This window comes from Phasianus colchicus, chromosome Z, assembly GCF_987193195.1.
Source record: "Phasianus colchicus chromosome Z, bPhaCol1.hap1.1, whole genome shotgun sequence".
NCBI lineage: Eukaryota > Metazoa > Chordata > Aves > Galliformes > Phasianidae > Phasianus > Phasianus colchicus.
In genome coordinates, this window is record NC_143476.1 from 21,417,161 (window position 1) to 21,445,066 (window position 27,906).

Below are 27,906 nucleotides of genomic sequence, written 5' to 3' on the forward strand. Positions count from 1 at the left end.
GCAAAACAAAAATGCCCATTAAATTAAAAAACATTATTTCATATAGATCTGCCTAGGAACTGTCACTCACAGCTGGGTTAACACAGGTTGGAAAGTCGCAATTTTTCCCATCCATGAATCTGTCCTCACTATTTACACATTTATATTTATATTTCTTGAAATTTATATTTATAAATAAATATTTACATTTATATTTCTTGAAATAATATTTATCATAAAGTATTTAATCTTTATGGAAAAAAAAAGAAAGACTGTAATTGCATGGAAGCAATACTGAATTTCACAATCAGTACAATCACTCAAGCACTTGGCGTGCCAGTTTTCTTGGTAGGCATGTTCCTTTAAGTGAAAAAGTTACTTTTTCCCCAAAACATTTCACATTCACAAATCTTAACTCTCTGCATTCCTTTAGCTTTTCTCCTAACAACACATTTTCCTTCTCCTTCCACTCTTTTTCATCCACTCATAGTTGCTTATAAACTGAAGACTGCACATAGCACAAAAAATAAAGTAATTCACATAAAATATGAAATATTTCATATTATTGAAAAACAAATGGTTCACTGACACAGAAATGAACGAGAAAGAAAAAACAAGAACGTGACCAATGTGTGAGACTGATTTAAGTTGATTTCACTAACACTACCAAATAATTACTTAAGTATCGTCAGATAGGCTGAGAAACCTTGCTGGATTTTAGAATTTCCTGCTGACGAATATGTACGTCCATCTAAAAGTAAAATTTTGTACCACAGTCCATCTCTGGAAAACAGGCACTGTAGAAAAAAAAAAAAAAAAGATCAGTAAGAACAAGGTTTCTTGCATACTTCTGATAGTACACAACATTCCTCAATTTCCTAGTGCCAAAATGTTCCTACAATTAGAATTTTCTGCAATTTTTATATGAGAGTGCTTAACAGTAAAAGTAATTCCTTTTGCTGGCCAGAAGATTTCTCATGGTTTGCTAAAGATTGTTAGTTAGTCACACTCAGAAGGTCCAGTTCTGCCAGGAGCCACTGCCTCCAAATATTTTCTCCACTCTTGTGGATTTAATTTTAAGCTGAGTAGGGAACCGAAAACACTAGGTCTAAAATAAACGTCTTTGCCTTACTATCTACAGAAATGTTCAACCAGTGAATAAATTCTGTATTTTTGCTGGTAGGAAAACATCTGAAAAAAGATTCTGCTATTACAGTGCACTGGGGACTGGAGAGGAATCCTTCTCAGTCTCACTGAAGACAAAGACTGGCAGATCCCTTTTGCTCCACAAAAGGCATCTACAAAATCAGTGAGGCAGCCAGATGACATATTTTGAGTAGAGTAAGATGTGTTGTTACAGAAGGAACTAGAATTAGTACTGCAGTCATTAGCCCAATTCAAAGGGCAAACTAATTTAAATCTAACAAGTAATGCAGAGTGAAGCTGTTGCCCCTGACACTGCTTTCTTCTAATTCCATCTCTACTATTCTCTTTTCTCATTGCTGTACTGACCAACATATTCATACTTGATAGAAGAGTTTGACTCATGAAGAAAACCTGAAGGAAAATGACATTTCACATCATTTCTGCAATTGGAGTTACTTTCTGCTGCAAATCTGCAGGTCTCCCTTATTTTTGTTTGTCCTTTTGCCCTAGTGCATTTATATCCCTTAGATTGGGGTGAAAAAAATCAGCAGGGAGAACAGCAGGTGGGGAGGAGATTATTAGCAGATAACAAGCTGCTCAGCTTTCTGTCATCTCCAGGTTTCATGGGCAGCACGTGGCTGCCTTTCAGCAGCTTAGGTGAGCAGCAGACTCCTGTGGATGGCTGAAGCACTTCCAATTGAATTGAAGTGCAGAGGAAATGGCAGAAACCACATGAAACACTGTGAGCTGAGCACAGCAAGTGCAGACGGAGGTCACCCTGTGTTTATGCAAACCAATAAACCAAGGTCATGAGACTAAAACATGAACAAGATGCCCAAATTTCAGCACTTAAACTAAAAGGAAACGCTGCCCACCTTAACAGTGAGTTACCAGCTTTATTTTCAACATATTTATACACACAATGGATTATCTCAGAGGGATCATTAGCATTACTACTTTTAAGAAGTTGACCATATTTTAAGGAGTATTTTGGCACTTAGCAGTCATTTAGAAATTCAAACATTATAAGGAGGTTCCTCCAAATACCTGGTTCTTTAGCAAGTCATTCAGGAGAACACAGCCACAGCAAAGAGGCCTTCAGAAGGACCCCCAAAAAATCTGCACTCAGCTGTATAATGACAAAGCCTAAGAAACAAGAGCTTTTAAAACATGATTGCATTTTATTCCTCTCTTGCTCGGTTTAAGGTCACAGCCTGAAATGATGATTGAGCACCTAATGAAGGGGTATGGCTGGCCCAGAAAGCACAGGTGCCAACAACTTAACTGTGCTTCCTGTTACTGAGCTTGATTAAGGGCTACCCTCCCAAGGGAGAATAAAGTGGCCACTTCCTGAGAAAGACTGTTCAACAACCAGAGACCTTCATCACCAGCTGAGTGGGTCAACCTTATTCCTGTATGTGACTACTGGTATTCTGATAATATTTTGTCTGGTGTCACAAATAACTCGCAAGAAGAAGTTTTGCTGCTTTGCAGGACAAACACTGGGAAATAATAAGAAGCCTATTCCAGTGTGCTCTCTAACCAAGGTGAACCTAATTAAGGGTGTGGTTTCATAAAGCCAGGCTGGGAAGGTGCTAGCTGGTCTGAGAGAAAAATCATGAGATAAGGTTGCAAAAAATCTTTGGAAATTTCCTTATGAAGGCTTGGATCTGAAAGTATTTTAACTTTAAAATGTTGCATTTTAAAGTATTTTGTGCACAACCATATTAAGTATGGATTTCCCCGTCACTGTGGAACTGTGCTTCCATTGCACAGACACTATACATAAGCTAACAGTGACATGAACCTTGTTCTGCACTGAGCTAAGTAAGAGCCTGCTGAAGTCAGCTGCGAGCAGCTGACTTGGCTCCAGTGCTCCTTCCCCATTCCTCTTTCCTGCCAAGTTCATCTTCTTAGCATGTCATCAATCCTTCATTCCACTGGCCTGTTCTGTCCTGAGAAGCAGTCAGCCCCAGCTTTTCCCACCAGCCTCCACACATTCCCAAGTTTTTCCAGGCTTTTTCAGCTCCAAATAACATGCCAAAGAAGGATCCTGAAAACAGCCATCTCAAGAAATAAATAAGATGATGCTGAAAGAAAAAAACAGCAACTAATGCTGCTGCTTATTAGATGTGTGAGCACAGTTAAAGACAGCAAGCAGTCAGAATTTGAACAGCCCCTTACTTTCGCATATGTGCAGATTTAAAAAAAATGTAAATTGACCAGATCAACGTTAGTTGAACTCCGCCTACCACTCTACTGAGCCATAAGCTTGTGTACTAGCCATTGACATCCATGTCTTCCTAGAAGTACATATTCTACAAATTTCATAGGCATGAGTAAAGAAGACGCCAGAGAAATGAATGAAGGGCTCATGCCCTTCCTATTTGCGGGGCAAGGTTTTTGACCCATCCTCATCCAGTCATCCTGATAAAAATTAAAAAGAGGAAATTGGTCTATTCATTTATTACATTTGTCGTGTTTTGTTTTTTTTTTTCATTCGTTACTAACAAAATATATTGTGATTAGGGTTGCCTAGCAATAGCAACAAAAAGAAAAATGAACCAGCAGTGCACTGCAGCAGGTACAGTCCTTTGAGGTACTCATGTTAGCATTTCAGTGAACATGACAATGTTCTACTGCCAGACAAACTACAAGAAAATAAAAAAAGACAGAAGCTAAGGGAAAGATCTGCCAAAATGGAGAAAATAAATAGAGGGAAGATTGTTTTTTTTCACAGTGACAAATGAGGTTCCTTGACAAATACTACTCATTTGGTTATTAACATCATAATTGTTAATTATTATTACTGGAAAACAGAATGATGTTTTGTGAACACATTAGTTCATCTCTGATAAACACTCTTGACCAGAAAAGCCATGATGAGCATTTATTCTACACAACAATAGCTGCAATTGAGCATTATAATTAAGATTATCAGCATTTCTAATAACAATTTTCCCCCACCCATAACTCTCTTAGTGCCCTTCAAGACTGAAACTTTCCATGCGGGGCTTCTGCATGAAGAAATCTAATTGTAAAATTTGAATTTAATCAACTGAATCAATAGCGACCTAAAGGAGAGTAATCTCTCCTTCAAAACTGTTTTCCATTTTGTTTGATGGGCTTGGGACAAATTGGTGAGATTTTTTTTTTTTCCACAGAATGCCATAGTGACAGTTTAGAAGGGTGTGACAGCTACCTCCCACCCCGATCCCTGGTAATACAGAGAGCATAACCAGTGCCACTTTCTAAAGGCAGTAGCTATCATCTGTAAATGAGTTGGTCACATCTCAACCCCTCTGTCCCCCCACCAGCACTGTGAGAGCCCCAAGCATTGTAACAGCCAGCACACCGTGACACCTGCCATGGAAAGGAGAGATGTAACAGCACATGAGACATTGCCTGTAACATCAAGCAGCTGCAAGCCTCAGATTAAAACTGCTGCTGAATGACAGAGACATCTCTGCTGCTGTCCACAGAGATCTAAGTGACTCATTTTCCTTCACAGGTATATCTAGATTACAATCATTGTATGACACACCAAGTATTAAGATTTGACATGATCTGCAGAGTGTCCAGACAATGACAACAAAGTAGCCATAAATTACACTGATTACAAAATCCTGTGCCAAGCTGGTAATAAAATCCCTTGCTATGTTAATTACAAAATTCTTTATAGTACATTAATTACAAAACACCACAAGCATAAAGCCTTGATCATATCACTGCAACTGAGTAGTGTCCTCATTCTGCCCCAGACACAAAAGAATTGCTGATGCATTTTGATAAGACAGGTGGAGAATTTAACCCCTTAGCTAATCTAAACTGTTGAGGCTGTCTCCTGGTGGCACAAGGAGAATATAGGAATGAAGAACTTCTTGGAACAAAGTCTTTCGATATGATAGTCCATCTTAGCTACAGATACTGTAAGAGTTAGGAGCAATATAAGTGTTATCAATATAACATTTACCCTTGAAATTGATTCTGATCGTATCGAAGAGCAGTCTTCACATGACAGAAGACTAGGTGCTAAAAGGGTGGCTGTTATGTTAGTGCAGCAAGCTTCCGTATGTCCAGATGGCATGTGATAGATCATGAACATGACTGAGAAAGTAAATATTATTCCTCTGGTGCCTTCAAAAAATATTCAAAAATATTCAAAACAAACAAATAAAATAAAAAACATTTCAAAAGAAAAATCCAGTCCATTTTTTTTTCTTTTTTTTCCTGTGGTATTAATGCTGAGCTTTGCAAGAGAATTTCTTCAAAGAAAATAATTTCCATGTTTTGAAAGTCAATTTATTAATTGTGCTGTTAAAGTTTTATAAAACAAATACTTAGTGATCAAACACACATTTCCAGCATATGGCTTAATTACATCAAAATTATTTGTAATCTTACAGAGACACAAAGGAGTAAAACTAGCTCCTTAGCATTTAGAAAGGTCATTCTTTTTTCCTCTGATTAAAACTCATAATGAAATTACAGCAGCTATGTTTTTCATCAAGGAAGTGGTTAAATTACTAATTTTATATAAATGTATTACATGCTAGTTCAATAAATTAGAAAGAACAAGAATAACCTAGTTAAAATGCAATTCAGAGGAAACTGCAGGCGGATGGCTATTTACATGAGAAAGCACAGAGTAAATTAAGCTCATAAATTATTCACAGCTAACCAGCAAAATTTAAGGGACCAAATATTTTTAGAAATTAAATGAGGTCTGCTGCTAGAGTGATTGAATTTCTCCATTCAGAAGGAATAGAAAAATTCATTTCCAATCTCCTAATGAATCTCATTTCTGCATCTTGTCAAAATTAGATTTAAAAGGAATTAGTGACAAATCACAACATCACCATTACCAACATTCACTGTTCTGCTGCAGTTCCCACATTCCATGGCAGAAAATACAAGATTTTTTCTTTTTTTTTACTACACCTTTTGTTTCATTTGTGGCTAGTACTCCATTTTCTGTGTAAATGAATGTAATTAAGTGGATTTGAGCCATTTCAAAACCAAAATTCTTTTGTTACACCCTTGAAAAACTGCTGATTGTGAAGTAAGTCAGAAGAGCTTTCGGAAGAGCAGTCTGTTAGGTGCATCAGGACACCCTCCCTCTTTGGTAACAAACCGTTTCTTTGCTCTTTCTTTGTTCTGGATCTGGAACTGCTACTGCTATGCCGTTGAAATGTTCCTAATTTAGGTATTATTTTAAAACACAGTAGGGCTTTTCACCTCCAAAATTTTTCTTTCTCATCGCACTATGAGATTTGTTTTTTGCTTCCAAAAGTAGAAAGGCAAGAAATTGTTCCTGCTCCTTTCAGCTAGGCTATGGTTCTTTTTTCTTCTGCCCCAGCAAAAGCAATGATGTAATCCTTATTTTTCCATATTTACTATCAAGGCTTTATTGAATTGAATCCAATGGCTAACACTGCAGTTGCGTACAAGGAATCATCACCAGAACCTTTATTCTCTTCCTCCCCACCTTGTTTCCTTTAAACCATTTCCTTCTTTGTGCACACACTGTTTACAAAATCTCAGTTTTTAACAGCTGTTTAAAACTGAGAAATGACAGAATGGCCAGAGTTGGAAGGTCCCTTCCCTCAAAGTCCCTTCCATGAATCTCCAACTCCCCTGCCACATGCAGGGCCACTAACCTCCCCATTTAATATTAGACCAGGCTGCCCAGGGCCTCATCCAACCTGGCCTTGAACACCTCTAAGGATGGGGCATCCACAGCCTTTCAGAGCAGCCTGTTCCAGCACCTCACCACTCTCTCCGTAAAGAACTTCCTCCTGACACCCAACCTAAATCTTCCCTCCCTCAACTTAAAACCATTTCCCCTTGTCCTGCAGTTATCTGCCCTTTCAAAGAGTTGATTCCCCTCCTGTTTGTAGGCTCCCTTTAGGTACTGAAAGGCTGCAATGAGGTCACCCTGCAGCCTTCTTTTCTCCAGGCTGAACAAGCCCAGCTCCCTTAGCCTGTCTTCGTAGGAGAGGTGCTCCAGTCCCCTGGTCATCTTCGTGGCCCTCCTCTGGACCCTCTCCAACAGCTCCCTGTCTTTCTTGTACTGGGGGCTCCAGACCTGGACGCAGTATTCCAGATGGGGCCTCACAAGAGCAGAGTAGAGGGGAACAATCACCTCCCTGTCCCTGCTGGCCACCCCTCTTCTGATAGAGCCCAGGATACCATTTGCTTTCTGAGAAATATCTAAAATGGAGAAGATTCTACCTGCTTCTTTGACGCCTGGCCTCTGTAGGTGGAGAGTTTCATGAAATTAGTGAAGTGTTATGTATATGAAGGCACATGAAGCATATAATCCATCATGGAAGTGAAATATGGGCTGGAAAGTCTTCACCATTTTGAGTTATCTCACAGGACTAGTCGTTTATTCCTGTGCACACACAATTTTAGTTGATTATAACATAGTAATATACCATTTACAATTGCCTCATTTCATGTTTATCTTCTCTTCTTCCTAGTAGTTAAAGAATGGACAGAGAAAAATGATTTCACATTCCCCACCTCAGATAAGTCTGGGCACCTAAGAACAAAACCAACAAAAAATTTTACACGCTTCAGAAGTTGTGTGAAAATACCTTTTCAATACATGTGTTGTATCTGCACATACGGATTTTATTTACATATTTGCAGAGTGTTCAGATTTAAAATTATAATTCTAATCTATTCTAGTGGAAAATTTAAGTGTACAAGTTAAAAGCAAAATTGTGAAAAGGGTGGGTTTCAGCTTTGTTTGACTGTTTTTAAAAATCATTTTAAACAAGACTCCTTACAGCATCTTCCTTTACACCTACCCAGAATTTAAGAGGCTTCCCTATTTGTCAGTGTTTGCTTCATTCAAACAAGATGGTACCTAAAGTTTCTAAGGGACAAAACATACAATGCATACCAAGATACTGAAGTCACAGATTGTGCAAAGCCTTCAAAAAATAACCCACCTGACTGCTCGATCCATGAATGATTAGTGATCAACTATTATTATATAACAGAACAGGTTCAATCTCATAAACATGTAAAGTATGGCAATGAAATTATGCAGATTGTCTTCTGGTAATCTATGCCAATGATGCTTTGGAGCCAACATCTATTCTTGAGCTCCCCTGCAGGATAGGAATAACAAACTTGGTAAACACACAATCCTGCAACACCAGGTTTCTACAGGCCTATGCAGGTCATAAGAGGTATTTTATCCTACAGAATTGTCATAGAAAAATGTGATGTTTCAGTAGATATTATTTCAACTTTTCATTTTTAAACATACATTATTTTTCTCTACTCTTACACAGAAATTGATATAAGGTTGATTTTAAAGGACTCTATTTGCTATATCCCAAAAATAAATGATTTTATTCTCTTCCATGGTTAACGAAAGAGTGATGATGCTGCCTTAAAGCACTTGAGTGTGCCCTGTACTGTCCATTGTTTCAAAATATGGAGTGGGAATTTTTCTTCAGATGGCATCATTTTGTCATTAATGGTCTCAGCCTCAAATGGATCACAGCATCTATTTTCAGTTCTCAAAAATGTTTACATAACCTCTGTGGAGTGATGAAATCTGGGTTACAACGCAGGACTGAATACAAAAATTCTTTCAGCTTCTGCTCACTGCATTCAAAATGTTATAAGCTATACTTCACAAAGCCATCTTCACACCTCCTCTCTCTTATTATGCCCATCTGTAGCCTATAGTAAATCACACTTCTTCCCCTTCTCACTTGACAATCCTCATGCTCACTTTCCTGAGTCCATCTGATGATCACTGGCTTTGATACCACTCTCAGCTTAGCACACTGAGAAGCCTAGTTCATACAATGTGAGCATGATAGAATCTGTTGAAGAATGACTACCAATTGCAGTGACGCCTCTTGGATTGAACTCACAGTAAAAGATGAAGGATTTGCAGTTCCCAATATGTAGGGAGATACTAGCACTGTGGTCCTCAACCCCTTCTGCTCTGACAAGAGAAAGCTAACTGAATCTGCTGAAGATGTGACAGCCTGATCTTCCAGTGGCAGAAAATACATCCAGTTACAGTAACAACCAGTTACAGTGCATTGCAAAGAGTTCATCATCATAATAAGAAAGCAGAATAAAATCAAATAGTGTATGTACATTAATTAAAAAAAAAAAAAAAAAAAAAAGAACACTTGCAGTCAGAAAGGAAAAGCCACAAGCACAGCTGATTCTTTTCTTCCTTGCCTCTACAAGACACACTAGTGTGTAGCATCTAGAGTATGAGCTTCCAATTCCTGCAGTAGTCTGAGTAGAGAAGAGGAAGGTTCTCTACAGCTAGATTCACCTACAAAATCATATCAAAATACTACAGAAAACACATGCAAATTATTCTGAAACAGAAAGGTGATGTCCTGACTCAGTATCCCTGCAAACATGATGGATTATTCACCTGGTTTAAAAGGGGGTTTGGCTGGGTTTATGCCACTGATCTCCCTTCCCCTCCCACAAATCTTCTTCAGCAAAGGCTAGCACTCAATTTCAGGTTGGATATAAAACCCATACTGTCTTTTCTCCCTTTCTTAGCTCCACCTGAGTCTGTGCTCAGACTATAAAAAATCCAGTCCAGATAGCTATTTTACTGTAGGCTTTCAAGCCTTCATAAATATTCTGGACATCAAGGATACAAACTGTATTTGAAATTCCATTTTGCAAAGACTTAACCAAAATTTTTGAAGGGTTCTTAGTCCTCGAAGCAGCTGCCCAGGCAGATAACCAGGAAAAAACAAAACAAAACAAAACAAAACAAAACACTTGGAAGTGAAAATCACACAGCATATAAGTAGGCTGCTCCAAAAATAATGCCTCCTCCTTTTTTCCATGGAAACTACAACAGTTACAAAGAGCACAATAACACTATTTAAAAGAGCAAATTCTCAGCTGCAGTGCACTCTTTTTCAACCTAGTCCCGGACATTAGCTTGCATTTTTGCCAGCAATGAACAGGAGACTGCATGCTATGTTCCTAAAAATCTGCACCAGCAGAGGTGTTTCACAGTTGCTGCAATGTCATTGCTAGGAAAAATATTGCCTATACAGCATCTTTCATCAGCCTGAATACATGGAAGTCAGAAGGCACCAGACTATATGGTGGGTACACCATTACTGTCCAGACAAGATTCTCTGTACTCTGTGGTCTTCAAACTGGTATGCGGCCTGGTGTTTATCGCAAGACAAAAGGTTGTCTACTTCTCTGGCTTGACTCTGGATGCTCGAGCCTTCAGATTAGTCAGCGTCATGATGTAGCAGTCAGAGCTGATGGTTTGTCCAAATTCCAGGAAATCCAGAAGGATCAGTCCTTTCATATCCCAAAGGACAATGCACATCACTGTACCCACTGAGGGCTGTGTCTTGAAGCTTTTCTTTGGTGAAGAATTTATACCTCATCACTCCAGGGACGTTATTTTGACTCCAGCTTGTACTGGTGACACCACATTTAGTCTCTGGTAATGCTGTGATTCAGAAAACTGTCACTTTCAGCCTCGTATTGGTTCAATAGGTACTGATAAACTGCTATATGGTGTTCCTTCTGTTCCTGTGTGAGCATTTGTGGGATTCACCTGGTGCAAATTTTGCAACGTTCCAATGTTGTTACCATTATTTCCAACAAATTGAAGCCACTATTCAGCTCCAAAAACAATTCCCTGTTCATTGTCCATTGATTCACACAGATGTGCTCACTGAGATGCTCTTCATTTCAAGGTGTGATTGTGCATGGCCATCCCAAACATGGCTTGTCTTTCACATCACTGTCACCACTGATGAAATATACCATCCACCATCTCACTGTGCTCACATCCACTGCTTAGTCTCCACAGCCTTTCAGCAATGAGGTGAGCCTTCCTCTTTACTTAGCATTGTTTAGACAACACCTTGACTACTAAGTCCAGTTCTGGGCTTCTCAGATACCAGTAATAATTTGCTAAGATCATAGACAAAGGAACTAAATGACAGATGGTTCTCATTTTTAAGTAGCACAAAGTGCTCTGGAGCACTACTAACAAAAGGCCTGGCTGTTCATACTGATTCCAGTCCCACAGATGAGCGTTCACCTGTTATGTTGCTCATAGTTTTAAAGCAGCATCTGTTTCAGTCTCAAAGAAGGACATTGCAAAAGTTTAATACCCTTTATACAGAGTTTATTTTGCACTGTTAGAAATAATTATGTGTCACCTGTACATAAGCCTAACTGGTTCTAACCACATTATCCATACCTATACCAGGTACAGTAGATTTTGAATTTCTCCAGATAATAAACTAATTAACAACATTTCTCCCAAATTTAACAGATTTTTTTTTTTTTTTTTTTTTTTTTTAAGTCTAAGTAGATGTCTGTCTGTTGAGAAGCACAGACTCCAAATTCCTTTCTTTTCCTGTTTGCTATTGCAGAGGTGGAACTAAGCTGCATGTTGCTTCCAACCTTACCAAACTGGTCCCATCTGTTTTCAAGACCTTTATTTTTTTTTCTCCTGGATGAAAAACAAGATTATATTTATAATGGAATTGTGTAAGCTGTCTGCAATGCTCCTTCAGAGCAGTGGGAGTGATTTAATTTCCCTTCACCACTGCTGTAAGTCTTGTATGAACTTAAGGCTGCCTCCATTTATAATTCATGAAGGACTAACCCCAGTTTTCCAGAGAATAGTATCTGCTGCAATGGTGGTACAGAGTTTTTGAAGGCTATGATTTTGCCTTAGCACATACTGGTTCAAGTTATGGTTTAGGCTATACTAGTGTGAGTTCAAAACAATTTAAATACCTTCAACTAATATAAAAATATTCTACCTCTCAAATGCTGTTAGTGTTTATGTAAAACTATCCTTCAAACAGCATAAGCATTTTGAGAAGTAGATTTCTCATTCAGTTAAAAGAAGTCTTAGGGTAGCTCAGTAAAACAGATCAAAACTAAAAATGTGGATTTGTGAAGCTGCTTTATGGTTTCTCATTTCAGCTACTGGAATTCAAAACATATGTGATATCTGACATCTAATAAAATAAAGTTGAAGGACTTTATGGCATACTGGGAAAATATGCATTTATTATTTCATTTATTCCACAAAACATCTTTGCTTGCTGTTTTCATTACTGCACTTCACATATTTTATACAAACAGTGGACAATCAGGAGGAAAGTATTCATTTTAAATATTCAGGCACGTCTCTTTAAATAAAACCAATTACCTTTCATAATAATTTTTTTTTCTGTTGGATATGAAATGTTGACCAGGATAATGGATGTCATTCCCCTGTGAACCATTATTACATTTAGAAAGGAACAAGTCCCTTTATTCTGAAGAGATAAGGAATACTATATGTTGATCATACATGGTTGGAGCATTTGATGCTAATCAGAAGGTTTCATCTGAAAATTCCAGATATTTAGAACAAATGTGGTTGAGTGACAAAACAAAATAAAACACACACACACACACACACACAAAACAAAAAAAAAAAACAAAAAAACACTCCACAGTTTGTAAGATTACTAGTATAATGTACAAAATGAAAGACATAAATATAACTTAAGTACAGACATATAGATGTTACTATGAGTAAACTTGCACATCTGTACATCAGCTTTTGCTTTGATCAGCTCAAAACATCTCCTAACTTGTAGAGGTACAGGAAAATGAGCTTGATTTAATTTGCAGGCTGAGTACTAAGGATTCTCATTTCTGAAATCATTGCTAGGGGGAAAAACAATATTCTGCTTATTGATTGACTTAGCAATTTCAAACTGCATATATTAATGCAGGAAAAGCATTAAATTTAGCTAAGGTTTTATACTAAATATGTGTATGAAGAAGAATTAGCAGGTAGCTTTTGAGATACAAAGACTCAGCTAAGCTATAAATAAATAAACAAAAATCTGCACACACAATTTGCACACACAATTTGCACATGTGCTTTAACATCACTATCACAGCCTTCAGACTGTTTATCAACAGAGCAAAGTTTTGATATGGACATTTACTGACTTGCTTCATGGAGACAATTCCTTTTCAACTACCTGCACTCACGTGTGAAGAGGAGGCAACTGCAGTGTGATATCTGATGCCTCTATCAGTAGCACTTTGGCACAAATGCAAGAAGCACTGACAAAAATTAAAAGCTGAAAAGAAAAATTCACAGAAGTTAATACATGCAACCAGTACTTCAACATGAACATTTGTTTTTGAGGCCACAGTAGTTGATAAAAGGTTAAAAACAGAGCTTGGTGAAACAGCATGTTGAAGGATCTGGACAAGGATATCCACAATGCTTTATGACACCTCCCCCTTCAGCCCTGGAACATAGGGGTATCCAAAAAAGTAGTAGGAGATGTCTTTGAATTTCCTCTCTGTCATGGTGGCAGTCACAAGGTAGTAATAAATATTTCATCACAGCCACCCACTATCAGTGTAACTATAACCCACGGCAACATATGTCCTTGTCTACTAACACCATAAATAACCAACTATGGCACCCTGGGGAAGCTGGGTGTTTGTTTTCAGTTATAAGTAGGATCCATGTTCAAAGCATAGATTACAGATAATTATCTGTGCATTTATCTTTATTAATTATTCATTAATAATTATTCATTTTTATGTTCCCTGACTCTTTAGCTGGCAAATCACTATTGTTTTGAAGTCAGCCTCATTAGAAGATAGCCAGCAGCATCAAAAATGCATATACTCCAGCTTTTAATAAACAGACAACAAACATTTTGTAGAACCAAAATATCTCCTAAATCAAAATGTATTCTACCATACCACAATTTCAGTATAACCTTATAAAAATGCAAAAGGCTGAAACAGGAAAATGACTAGAATGCATATATTTTTCTGAGATTTAATAAAATAAAACAGCATCATACATACATACACACAATAATAAACAACAAAATAAAAATTTCTTACTATGAAGATCTCAAAGGGAGAAGCCAAAGAATTACCAGGAGTCAAAAAGGTGATAGTAACAGTCTGTAATTACTTTGCTGCAGAAAACTGGGTTTCTTTTCAGAAACAGGAGGCATTACTTTCTGAGCAACTTACGTAGATTGGTCTATATCTAAAAATGAAGTTTCCGAACTATAGTTTCTTGTCACACAAAAGCTTACCTGCACTCTGCAGTATCTAAATCTTTTATTTTGCACTTCTTAGTTAGGGATTAACTTCTAAAACTTCTGCTCTCCATTTTTCACTGAGCAGAATTTTCACTCTATTCTCACAGAACATGTTTCTGAGTTCCTAGAAGTCACCTGTAAGCTCTGATGACTCTCATAAACAGGTACAGTTGAGTACAATAAGCCAAGTATTAAAATACTCATGGGCAACAAGTTAAGAGAAGCCCACTTAACCACTCAACCTTGAAATCTGGAAGGGCAGCAGCATAATCCACATTTTCCAGGACTCATATCTTACTAGGATCACCTGATGCTGTTGGGTAAGTGCCTTGAAATTTCAGGCCAATAAACCAAGCATTTAATTTTACTACTTTGCAAATCCACTCAAACAAAGAGACCACAGTCTTGGTGTGGGATCACACAGGATCTCTTATTTGACTATTTCTATTTTAAATTCTATTTTCCCTAGTGAGACTTTACAAAGAGTTTTGAGTCATCGCACATTCTGATCGACAACAACTGCCTTGAAACCGCATCAACGTATTTCATCTACACAGCTTACAAAAATATCCAGAGATGGTAAAACCTAGCCATTGCATTATGAGGATGCCTTTGAGTCAGTCACTAGGAAGACAGAAAGTTTCATGAATCTTTGATTAATTCTGAATTAGAAGCGCTCATAGAATTAGCATCTTGTCATTTAATCTTCCTCCACTGAACAAATTCACAAACCCTCACGGATCAGAATTATTTTATATACATTGGCACATCTGGAAAAAAAAAACACAAATGCACCATACTTCATAATGACAAAGACTTTAAATTAGAAAGAAACTTTGGTTAATTTATCCATAGCATTGAAAAACATAACCAGAAACAAACAAAACAACTTCGGCAAGCATAATTTAAGTGATTTAAAATATAAGTATTCAAACCTTTTAAACGTCCTTCCAAAACTCTGTAAAATTCAATTTTGTTATTACACGGAACTTCATAATAGAGTGTTTAGGCTTGTAGCTTACCCACAGTGCAGATGACATATGACATGCCAAAGTAAGCAAGGCATTGTCACATTCCCCCAGAGACTGATGACATTTAGTTTCATGACGAAAGTGCCTTTGGGAGGCTGTCCTGGAACAAACATGAAGCTCAATGTTTGTTTGCCTTGTGGCAAACAGGTGTTTGAACAATTCCTAAAGTTTTCCTTCAAGAGCACTGTTAAAACAGTAAGGCTAGGCAAAGAAATGGTAAACATTGTGCAATAAAAGGCAGCTGATAGGGCTGGGTGAAAGGCCACGAGTCTTGTTTGAGCACCTGCAAGACAACTGCAAGTATGATGATGTTTATAAAGTAGCCTCCCAGGAATTTGTTTAGATGTCAAAACTTTAGGCAGGCAGCATTTGTTTTCTTCCTTAAACCATCTGTGAGCATGTGTGAAGGGGAACAATCTGGCAAAGCATGCAATAACAAATTTCTTTTCTTTTAGCTTCTTACAACAAATATGAAAAGAAAGATCAAAGTCACCATGTAGACTGCTGATTACTGGGACTTCTGAAGAACAGCCCAGAGTTCACGTAAGTAGTATCCAAAATTCTAAACAATCAGTATCAAAAATGCTAAATAAGAATATGTTTATCTCTTAACTATCACAAAATCTTTTCATGTCCATTTCCTATGTATAAACCTTTGGCCAGCTGGACATCCAATTTATTGAAAGCACATCTTCATTTACTGAGAACATGATTGGAAATATATTTAGATATAACCCATATGGAGAGAACACAAAGTGCACATAGAATCGCTGAATTGTTTAGGCTGGATCATTTAGTTCCATGGCTGCTAAGCCCTAAATGAGACACTAGATACAAAATGAGGCATATGGGTGAGCAAGTATGTATTCACTCAGACACCATATCACAAGTCAAAGAAAGAGCAGCCAATTCTTCTTTATTTTTCCTGACCAGAAACTCTTTTTATTACAGCTTATATATTAAATACGCATGTTGATGTAAAGTTTTGTATTTCCTGCTGGAATGCAAGTAGCCTGCTTTTAAAACTGACAGTTACAACTGTGTTTTCATGGAAGCTTAAATGTTATCACTGTTCTTGGATTTAAGTGTTCACAATTATATGTAAGATAGCATGCCATATGAACACGTGGATGTCTACTTTAACTAAGAGACAGAGTTTTCAGTCCTTTGGGAACTGCTTCTCTGCAAGTCTTCCAGTGCTTTGGCTAGACACCTGATTTTGTACACTTCACATTTAAAACAAAAACCAACCCCAAAACCACAGATTTCCTGTAGCAGACACTGAGGTTTAACTCTCAGTGTATCATTTATCAGATGTTCTAAATGGAAAATATAGTTTACAGATCTTTCTGTCCTGATCTGTTGTAGGCTGAGGTAAATGCCTTTGGAATCAAAAAATGAAGCAGCTATTAACATGCTGGCCTTCAATAGATACAAGGCAATACCATATCACAAAAGGTACTGCTTTATATTGTTACACTTATAATATGTATAATAATACAATATTATATGCTTAAACTTCAGGGAACCATTTTGCTGTATGACTGAAGTAAATGTTTGGCTAAATAAATATTTAATATCTTTTAACTGATGATTCATGCATTATTATAGTTACATTACTGCTCACGACCAATTAAACTACTCACATAAACTTTAGCCATTTTTCCAGAACTGCATTTGATTTGACATTGCCTATGCATCTTCAGTCTAAACAATGCAATATTAAAAAATCTTGCTCTGCCAACCTGTGTTAGTTATTTATGCGCTAATAATTATGTACTAAAATAACAAAGCATCACTCAGCATAACTCATTAACAAAAGGCCACTCACATATAGGCAGAGTTGTACTCTGCAGAAGATATGAAGATCTATTCCCTACACCATAACTCTCTACAATGGCTGAACATGAATGGGACACGGGTTCACAGTACACATTTTCTTCAACAGCAAAGCTTACTTCAGACAGTCTCTTAGATCATTTTCAATATAACACAACTCCCCATCGTGGAAATGATCCAGAGCACAAAAATTAAGAAGTACTTCTGTAGGATTCAAGTTTTAAAGTCTTCAAATGGGGTGATACTGTGGTCCTTGTTACTGCAGAGCCTCACAACTGCTGACTGTATACATCCCATGGCACACCCAACTGCATGACAGAACCCATGCAGCAGCCTGGTAGGGCACACTCTTCTCTTGGATTGGCAGCCAAATAAAAGCATATTTAACAAGAAACTGCAAGAAGAGAAAGGTTTTATAAACATGTTTTAAGGATGAAGAAAAAGTCTTTTAGGATTACAGGAGAAATGACACTAATGCCATAATTAGTGGCTGTTTCCTACTGAGATTTCTTACTGTTGTAAGTGACTGAGAAAGAGTATGTTACAGGATAAGACAACTGAGTATCTTACTATTGTTTCTGTGCCTTACTGTAGTACAGATATTCTACAAAGACAGTCGGTCCTCCAGATGCCAGTACAACATGAACAGTGAATAGCAGTAGCAGAAAGAACAAGGATAGCTGTTTTTCCAAACAGTAGATTGTTTAGGTTTGTTGTTTGTTGTTTTTTTTTTTAAGAATTAGATTTATTTATTAATTATAAAAAGGATGAGCATAAAACTTGTAGTTGAAATTGACCACAGCTGTGAGAAACAATACAATTTTCAGAAAAAAAATGTTTTCATAAAAAATGTTTGTATTTTTTTTCACACAATGGGAGAATTTTAGCTATGCTTGCTTGCATAAAAGGACTAACTGTGTGTTATCGGGCAAAACATTATTTGGCAAGTCTACCTGCTGCTTTTTTTTTTTTTTTTTTTAAACATGCAGCTTTATGAGAAAAATTGTGATGTCTAAAAAGTAACAAGATTCACATTAAAACCCCAGTACGTACTGATCAAGATAAAGCAGAAGTTCACCACTAGCTGGATCTCAGCAAGCAGCCCACAACTCTCTGTACAATTCCACAGCTTAACCTTTGCCAGTGTTAATTAATATATTAAAATACCTCTGAAATAAAAATGTGTGTTTCTCACTGTCTTTAATGTAGTGCATGAGGCATTAAGAAAAAAATTTGATATTGAAAATTTAATTGCAAGACTTGTTGCCTATGCATTTATCTGTACAATGCAAAAGCTCAGCAGGTGCTCTGTCTCATGAAGTTATTTTCATAAATAATTCATCATGAAAAGCACTTTGACTGAAATTCAGTTTGCCATAGAGACCAGGGAAAAGTTGTCATTCAGAATTTGTTTCAGTTCACATTCAAAAACATCTTTCACAAAGAAAGTTTAGAAACACCCTTTTCTTCTACATGCTGGCATCTCATATCTTTCACTCTTTTTACAAAGTCTATGCTGTCATCTAGTGAGTATTTCAGAATTTGATTAGATTCAGAAATGAGATATTTTTCTTTTTTTACATAAAAGCCAATAAAGGCATTTTCTTTATATGTAAATCTACTGGACATTCTAGAACTTTGAATACATGTACTCAGTACTGTGACATCAACATCTTTTGGAAAGATTCTTGTTCTGAGTAACTCAGAACGTATACTTAATTAGTAACATTCAACTAATTAATAAGTACTTGTATTACTTTACTATTTATCAGTCTGATTCACAGATCTAAAATCTTCTCTATTTCTGTAAATGTTTGAGTTAAATAATCCCCTATATTTTGAGAAACTGAAAAGCACTACTTTCAACAATCTGATCCTTGCAACAAAGAACTGTCTGTATCCTGCTTCAGTTTCCTGTAATCCAGTTTGCACAGGATGGTCAAGCAGAGCAGCACTGCAATATTACTTTTCTCAGTTTGTAACCTTGCTGGTGCTTGTATCTTTTCTCTTTTTACCAGGAACTTTGTATCACTTGTGTCTTTGCACCATGCTATCTACCTATTCTGGGGAAAGCAGAATAATACTGGCTTATTCTATAAAAAGACAGCATACTTATTTGTTCTGAATGCATACTGTGGCAGACAAATCATATAAATTTGAATTTTGAAGTTAATTTTTTTCTGGAACATCTTAAAATAATAAGATTTTGAAATATTGTAAAAGTTGCCATGATTAATGCAACCAAAACTTTTCATTTCCAGCCGACTTCTTTTCAGTTTTTCATTTTATGACTCTTTCTAACTGGGATGAAAGGGGTGCAATAAGATTAAAAAGAAGGAGTAGACAGACGATAAATCAGACTACTGAGGATATGCTTGTATTAACATGCAGTTAAATCTTTCTATTTTCTAATTAAAATTTGCTACAAAGAACAGGAATAGCTTTACAGCCCTTAAATACGTGTTGGACAAAAAGCTAATTAAAGTTGAAAATTAAAATATATATGTATACAAGTGCATCTTCTTTTCTCTATGTAAAGGATTGGCATTGGATATTTTCTGCAGCTAATAAGATTGACAATTGTACCACACTTACTGGAAGCAGTTAAACATCATACCAAACACAAAACTACTAATGATGATGGCCACATTGCAATTTTATCATTTAAATATTAGCACCTGACACATCAAGTAATTTTGTGTCCACTGGCTACATTAAAAAAAAAAAAAAAAAGCAGATATGAAACACTATATGCATCTGTACAATTCTTAACAAACAGATTTATTTCCAAATGAGTGGATTTGAAGTTAGCTTCATTGTGTGCTTGTTTTTCTTGGTGTCTCTCATATGCACAGTTGAATTACAACAAGAAATTACCAAACATCTAACTTGCTATACATCCACACAGATAAGGAAATCAAGCTGAACTGCTTGCAATATTTATCTTTTTTAAACAGGAGAATGCAGTATGCAACAAGGATAAAGCAGGTCTAATTCCAATTTTCCAGACAAATAGCTTAGGCAAGTGTGTTTTAGCGAATTTTAAAAACTGGCCATATAATGGCCGTATAATGTTCTCAAAATTGTCAACTACATGTATCCAGAGAAGCAAAGAGTAAAAAAAATAAAAATAAAAATAAAAAAAAACAAAAAAGAGCCTATAGCACTTTGTATACACTAGGAGACCACAATCACTTTACCTCTCCTGCTGCAGCCAGAATTCCAGATGGGTCTGCAAATGATAGGGAGAGCATTTCTGAAATCAATTCTAATAGCTTTGAATATATCTATAATCACATTTTCCTAAAAACTCTTTCTTTGTTCTTTGCACACTTTGGCTATGGGGCATGTATAATTGAACATTATATAATAAAGAAAAAAATGCATAGGCTTTTTGTTCTAGGCTCTAGACTCAAGGCTTACTTCTCACTGTATATTGCTGTTTTCATACAAGCAGCTCCTAACTGTTGCCAAGACTTATTTTAGTCATTTTTAAACAAAGTCCACAAGTGCTAACCCTTGAGCTGTTCAGAACAACTGTTACTGGCCTATGCCCCTTTCCCAGCACAGGTAACAAGGGCATGAAAAGTAATTTATTTTCCTGTTTACTACTATCTTCAAATAATAGCTATATTTAACCTACACCTGAGTGTAGTGGGAACAAAGACTGTGGCTGCAGATCAACCTGCACTCAGATCTGGAAAGAAATATGTTGCTGCTAGAAAAATACAAGATGATTTCCTGTTTCTTGTTTTATAGGAAACCTAAAATTCTGTCATGGAGTTTGGATTGGATGGGACCTTAAAGATCATTTAGTTCCAACTCCCCGCCAGACCACGATGTTCTCATATGAAGCCTTAATCCTGCAGTTTCACAGCACAATTTACAACAATTTGCATTATATTATATATAATACAATTTTGTAAATCAGTATCCTTACAGTCAGATGCAATCTTTCAGCTAATCTTTCTGGGAACAAAAACAAATTTCCATGTGGAAATTTAAGTCTTATCTTTACTTGAGTATTTGGGCTCTTTGGGCTTTACACTGCCACTGTAATTCTGAATCTTTCATTTTTCTGCATTTGCCCTGCATTAATTCCTGCATCTATTCCTGCTTATCCATTTAAGTCAAAACAAATCAATGCTGAACTATAGGATCTAAATTTATTTTCCTTTTTGTAATCTCTCTCTTTATCCTGCAAATCGAGTTACTCAAAGAAAAGAAATCAATTAATGAAGCCATTGTTGAAATGTCAATACCTAAGCTAGCATTTTTTCCCATAATCCCTATCTAGGAAGTTGAAATGTTGCATGTGTCTAGAGTGAACACTAATTATTCTTTTTTTTTTTTTTTTTCCTTTAGTGCTGCTATAGAGATTCACAGTTTCCAAAAACTGCCTTAACAGAACTTACTATCTCTTTCAGACTTGACTGAACCCAGGACACAGTAGTATGACCACACACTTTAGCTTTATTTGTGTTTTTTTTTTTTTTTTTTTTTCCTGTGAATATCATCTTAATTCCTTTAATTATTTATGTTAGTTAACCCATGGAGCTGGAGTTCCAGCAGTTCAATTACCTCCATCTTGTTATCAGACTTCCCACATTACCACACAAACACCTCAGTAGGGTGATTTCAGACCACAACTAATTAATAATCAAATCCATTCTTCAATGGAATTACTTATCCTAACTAAATATATAGCAAATAGTTATCACTATTATCACTATTTCTAACTTCCTTTTCTGTTGCTCTTTCTCCTATTATTCTTTTGTTACTTTATTTGCCATTTTCTCATTTATTTTTCTCTTCTTAAGTACTCAGTTAAAAGAAGTCATGACTCTTTTTATTTTTATTTTTTTACTTTTTCATTTACTTTCTCTTCAACACTAAGATTGCAATATTTCCAGTGAAATCTACTTATCAAGAACTTTTTTCTTGAATGTTACTTAGTAGTCTAACATCCTAAATGCATCTTGAAATGTTTAAACAGTTCCCCCTTGAGTCCTTTCTACATTAAGCATCTTTTCTTTCCTAACCCTGGGAAATCCTAATCTCATTAGAGCAGGTAATTGTTATTTGTTTCAAGCACCAGTCTGAGCGAAAAAGAGGTGCATGAGTACTGCCATAGTTAACACCTTACCGTTATCCTTCACACACCCAAGTACAGGATGTTCTTTTTAAATAAAAGGAAACTTCCTTCTAGAGAAGAAAACGTTTTACTTTGAAGTAATCATCAAGATACTCATGCTTCAATTCTGTCTTATACAATTACTATTTACCTCCAGACATCTTTCCTTGGGAAAGGAGGTTGTGTTTTGTGTTTGCTTTTTTAAATGTACCTTGCAAACTGCTTTCAGCAAAGCATTAAGAATAGCAGAATTTCATTAATTTAAAATTAGTCAAGGTGATTCTCATTGACATTACCTCTTGTTCTTATGAACAAATTGAAAAACAACCCAGCACAGTGTGTTAGATCTTCTGTTTTATGGAAAACAATGCCATACTGGATGTTATGAGCCTCATACTGAAATACTTAAATTACAAGATGAAATCATGCTTAGTAATAACATCTAAAGCACTTAGTCTTGTTAGAGAATGGAAAGGAAGTCATTTAGATTCTTCTAAGTAGGTTCTCAGAGTTCATATATGTATTTTAAAGCTCTTTTTGTAACATACAAATGCATTATTATACTGCATGACAATCCACAGTAGAAGGAAATCAGGATCTTCATCCAGTATGGCATTGTTTTCCATAAAACAGAAGATCTTACACACTGTGCTGGGTTGCTGAGGGAAGGCTTTGGCAGCAGGGATTCCCAGAGGTGTGAGAGGTCCAGGGCTGCCCCATGCTGGACACAACTGGTGCCACCACTGGCCAAAGCTAAGCCCATGGGTTAAGATGAAAGTAGCACTATGAAAATGTCATTTAAAAAGTGTGAAAACACTGTGCAAAGGAATGTGAGATAGAAGAAGGAGGGGAAGATACATGTGAGAAACAGCCCTGTCAAAGCTGAGACCACAACGAGGAAGGAATAGGAGGAGGAGCACCAGGCACCAGAGCAGAGGTTTCCTGCATACTGCAGAGAAGATCAGTGAAGTTAGGCCTACTGCAGCTCATGGAAGACCCTGGAGAAAGTGGTTGTGAACTAAAGAGAACTGCTGCTGTCCACAGTTGTTTTTTTTTTTTTGCAAGAACTGTGGCCCATGGGGGACCCACACTGTTCGTGAAAGACTGCACCTCATTGAAAGGCTGCAAAGTGGAACAGGTGGAAAGTGTGAAGAGAAAAAAAGCTGTAGAGACAAACTGTTGTGGAGACTACTGCCTCCATTGCCTTCCTCTTACATGCTCAAGTACAGACTGTGTGGGAGTGAAGTTGAGCAGGGAAGAAAGAATAGGACAAGGGGAAGTTGGTTTTAGTTTTGGATTTGCTGCTAACCACCCTACTTCATTTTTAATAGGCAATAAGCTAAATTAATTTTCCTGTAGTTGAGTCTGTTTTGCCCATGCTGGAGATTGGTAGGATCCCTATATCCTTATGCTAGCCCAGCAGATTTTCCATTCTGTGTTCTGCACCACCCGGCTAGCTAAGGAGAGGGAGTAAGAGAGGAGCTGGGTGGGCACTTAGTAATTGCCAAGGAACGCCCACCAAATCCATTCAGCTTTAGAATGCCCTAAGTAAGTACATTCACACAATTGACCACGCAATAAAAAAAAAAAAGAGAGAGAGACAGAAAAAGAAAGGAGGGGAAAAAAAGGTTGAAAAAAGAGCAATTATTTTAACTGCTTTATTGGTAAAAATATCGATAGTATATTTGTGATTCCCTCCAGCCTAAGCCATTTTATAATTCTACAATTTGGGAAACCCCTAGAGGCACTTCAGTATACAGACCCAAGTCTAATTCCATGAAGACCTGTGACAAAACAAGCTAATTTTAAAAATCTTACCTTGTACGTAGAAACATACCTGTCTCTAAAGGGAAGAAGGGCAAAAAAAAAACAGAATTAAGTGACTAAACCAATAGTCATTATTTATTAATGGTAGCACCTCACACATACCCTGAATTAATTATATTGATCACAGTTTGCATTTATAGTAAGGTTACATTTTTATAGATCATTAAAATAAAAATGTATCCTAAATTCTGAAAAAATTGCCAGCCCAGAAGAGTAACTATTCTAAATTTCTTTATGAGCATTTCATGAGTAGAAAAACATGTCATGGGTTTGAACTCTTGTTAGGGAGAACAGGTCTGTTGATTTTTTGAGCAGAATAATCAGTGTGTATTCCTATAGCTTCCTTTCTACCTATACAATTAGTTTAACATTTTGTGAAGACTCAAATCTATTCTCAGCAGAAGCTAAATAGGCAATTCTTTGCCAAGATCCCTGTCCACTGTGCATTCATGAAAGCAAACATGAATGCCATTGATCCCAGCAGGAAGGCTTGCAGGCCTGACACATTCTGTGCCAAAGCAAGAGCTCTAATTAGTGATCGTTCCGGTTGGGCAGTAAAGGCCTTAACCTTCCTTGGGGAATAATGAGCCAGGCAATGTCTAAAGCCCCAAAGTAAGCTTTGGAGAACAGGGAGGGTGCAAAGAACTGTGTTAAATGCACTAAACTGACAGACACAGGTGACCGAACAGTGAACTGTGCACTTGGCGATGAACAACCAAATGTCTACTACACACAGGCATCATCCGGTCTTTGGTTCCTCCTCTTTGCCTGAATTACTACAAGAATTCTAAGGATTGTATTGGACAGTGCAGTTATTTAAAAGATAGCAAAAGATTTTTTGCAATAGCATTTGTTTTGAGTATCTTCAAACCTTACTGATTGTTTTTATAGAAAAGACAATGCCTGGTGACAGTATACAATACTGAATTATATCTTGCAGAATAATGATAAAAAAACTCACCAGTGGTAACAGACTGAAAAATAGGCACCAGGTGTAATTTTGATATTTTGAAACTGTTATCAAGTCACTTATATTAATATCTAAAAGGAATCTATCCAAAAGATAAACCTAAATAGAAAGTCCATTAATATAGTAGAGATTACTGGAACTATACTGCAGAAACTCTGAGCAGGCTAAATCATTTATACACACATGCAAGATATCAAGATTTTTTTATACAAGTTATCTTACATAGCTTTTCTTCATTTATCACATTGCTTTTTCTGAATTCTGGCAACCACAACAATATTGAAAACCAGAGTTTAAATGCAAAAGCAGAGTTTAGTGAAATCAGTGTTCATTTAAAAATACTTGACATACAATCACATTAAGTACATAAAGAAGCTTAGATTTTTTAAAAGTTTACATTGTCAAGAAAAATGATAACAACCTGAATCAAGTAATCACAACTGCAAATGAGGGATTTTTACTAATCCTATTTTTAAAAGAACAAGTAAGTAATCAATTCAAATACTATCATCTACACATGTGTTGGCTACTTCATTTTATTGATTCAACTGCAAGAGATACGCACACGTTCACACATCATCTCTCTACTAAAAAAAAGTACCTAAGTTCAGCAAACCTCAGTATTTTTGTTAAATGTAGACTTGGCCTGACCAAGGAAGCCAAAACATACTCCGTAGGAAAGGAATTGTGATAAGGAATAGATTTAGTGCTCACTTACGGAGAGATTTCATGAAACAAATGACCATATCCACTTACCCACTCTTCTCTCTCCCATATTCCCTGCTAGGCAGCACGGCCTTAAGTGTCCTTCATGGTTGCTGTTGTTTCCTGGTGCCAAATAGCACAGAAAGAGATCCTATTCCTCCTGTTGACTCAGTTTTGCACCAAAACCGAGTGTCGAACTGACTCACCATGTGGACAGACATAACTGGCAAAAGCATGTTGTCAAGAGGAGCTACATTACCAGTGACAGTGAATCATCTGATCGGTATTAATGCATTTCGAATCTTCACTCCCTTAAAAACATTAAATAACAGTAGAAATTAATAAACTACAGCAATGCACCAGAGTTGAGAATCGCAAACTATGACAAGCGGGAACATAATAGCCATCAAGTCCCAAAAGCTACACAGAACCTCCCTGTTCTTCCATATTGTGCATATATCTGTAAATCCTATGAAGCTCTATGACTCTTCAGTTAAGGAAAGCACAAAAAATTGGTGCAATACAAAAGAAAACAAACATAGAAATCAATTTTAACATGCAAGAATAATCCGTATGACTTTAAATAGGTAACTTGCTTATCAGTGCCAGTCCCAAACCAAACCCCAGCAAAATTTATGAAATTTTTTCCTAAATATGAATTACAAGGTGTAGTATAACTATGCTAGTTTACACATAGTAAGACATAGAAAACGAAAGACAGCACTTTCAGGATCTTCTCTACTCCAGCCAAACATAACACTAATCTATAATCGAGCATTACTTGCAAAAATCTGTCCTTTGACATAAGAATAGACACTTTGGTAGTAAGAAATTTTTGAAGTCAAAATTCAGAAGTAAAAATACAGAGGGATGTAATCCCCTACAAAGGAACATTTCACTGGTTCATTTTCTTTCATCTGATTGCCATTTGCTTTCTTTTGTCAATAGCTATTTTTTTTTTAAGTGCTAAATATCTGGAGGAAAAGGAAGAAAAGCAAATATCAGTAATAATCTAGAACATGAATATTTCTGATAACTTGCAACTCCAGTATCCAAAGAATGTAGCACAATCTTAAAGAATTACTTAGAAGTATGCCATACTCCAAAAGAACCCTTCAGTTTGCATAGCTAATTAAAGAAAAAAAAAAAAAAGTGTATTTCTCCCCTTGTTTGAAGTATCATTCAAATTACAGTTGGGTTTGTACATATCAAGGAATATAGCTAAATGTGACTGAATTTCCCGTTGCACCTCAAAATAGGCCCAATTTAGAAGCATTTCCAATAGAGTGGATTAGATAAATGTTTGTAGAAAACTTGTGCTCCTGATATAAACAGCAGCAGAAAAGTGCCATAGCTACCTCCAGCCTTCAAGTGAAACCAAGTGTACAGATCTCTACATGTACTCATTTCTTCAAGACCAAGAAACCGGAGCAAGGAGGAGTGATCAGATAAAGGCCATGACCAACACATACTTAGAGTTTCTCCTTGAACTATTTCAGGAGAAGTTTATGTTGAATATTGGAAAGAATTTCTTCACAGAAAGGGTTGCCATTCATTGAATCAGGCTGCCCAATGAAATGGTAGAGTCTCCATCCTTGAAAATACAGAAAAGATGTGTAGACATGGCACTAAGGATCGCTGTTTAGTGGTGGAACTCAGTTGGTTGATGGTTGGACTTGGTGGTCTTGAATTCTTTCCAATCTAGATGATCCTCTGATTCTGTTTATTTACAGCTGTGAGTAGCAGGTATCTAAAAACAGCAAATTAGCACAGGCAGACTTGTGATAATGTCTAATTACTATAAATGTTGGCTTTAGGAAGTTCGTAGGCATCTGCTTCTTAAAAGCATGTAAGTGCAGGTACCACAAAAGCACTACTGAAGAAACACAGCACTGAAAATAATTCTTTAATTCTGAAAAATCCAATTTTTCGATCTTCTTTCAAGAGGAAGCACTGCCCTCTAGAGGAAAATTCTTATTTTCTGAAACTGCGCTACAGAAAAATCAGGTTTTGAGATTTTTTTCTCAATTTCTTCTTCAGTTAATTATTATAATAAATACAAAAACACCATTCAAGACCTTCCCATTTCCACATTTCTCTGTCACACAAAAAGAAGTGGAACATACAAATGAAGGT

The 27,906-nt window shown here is 36.6% G+C and overlaps 1 long non-coding RNA gene across 2 annotated transcripts in view; it reads right to left on the reverse strand.

The window, feature by feature from the left end:
• Window positions 1-613: 613 nt before the first annotated feature.
• The window catches only part of LOC149912694 (uncharacterized), a 36,489-nt gene continuing 9,196 nt past the window's right edge, over window positions 614-27,906 (reverse strand). Inside the window, exon 3 of one of the 2 annotated variants that reach the window (XR_016461789.1) lies at window positions 614-776. This is a non-coding gene — a long non-coding RNA (uncharacterized LOC149912694). Of the gene's footprint in view, window positions 777-25,450; window positions 26,082-27,906 lie in introns of those variants that run through there. The other variant, XR_016461790.1, reaches the window with a different exon arrangement.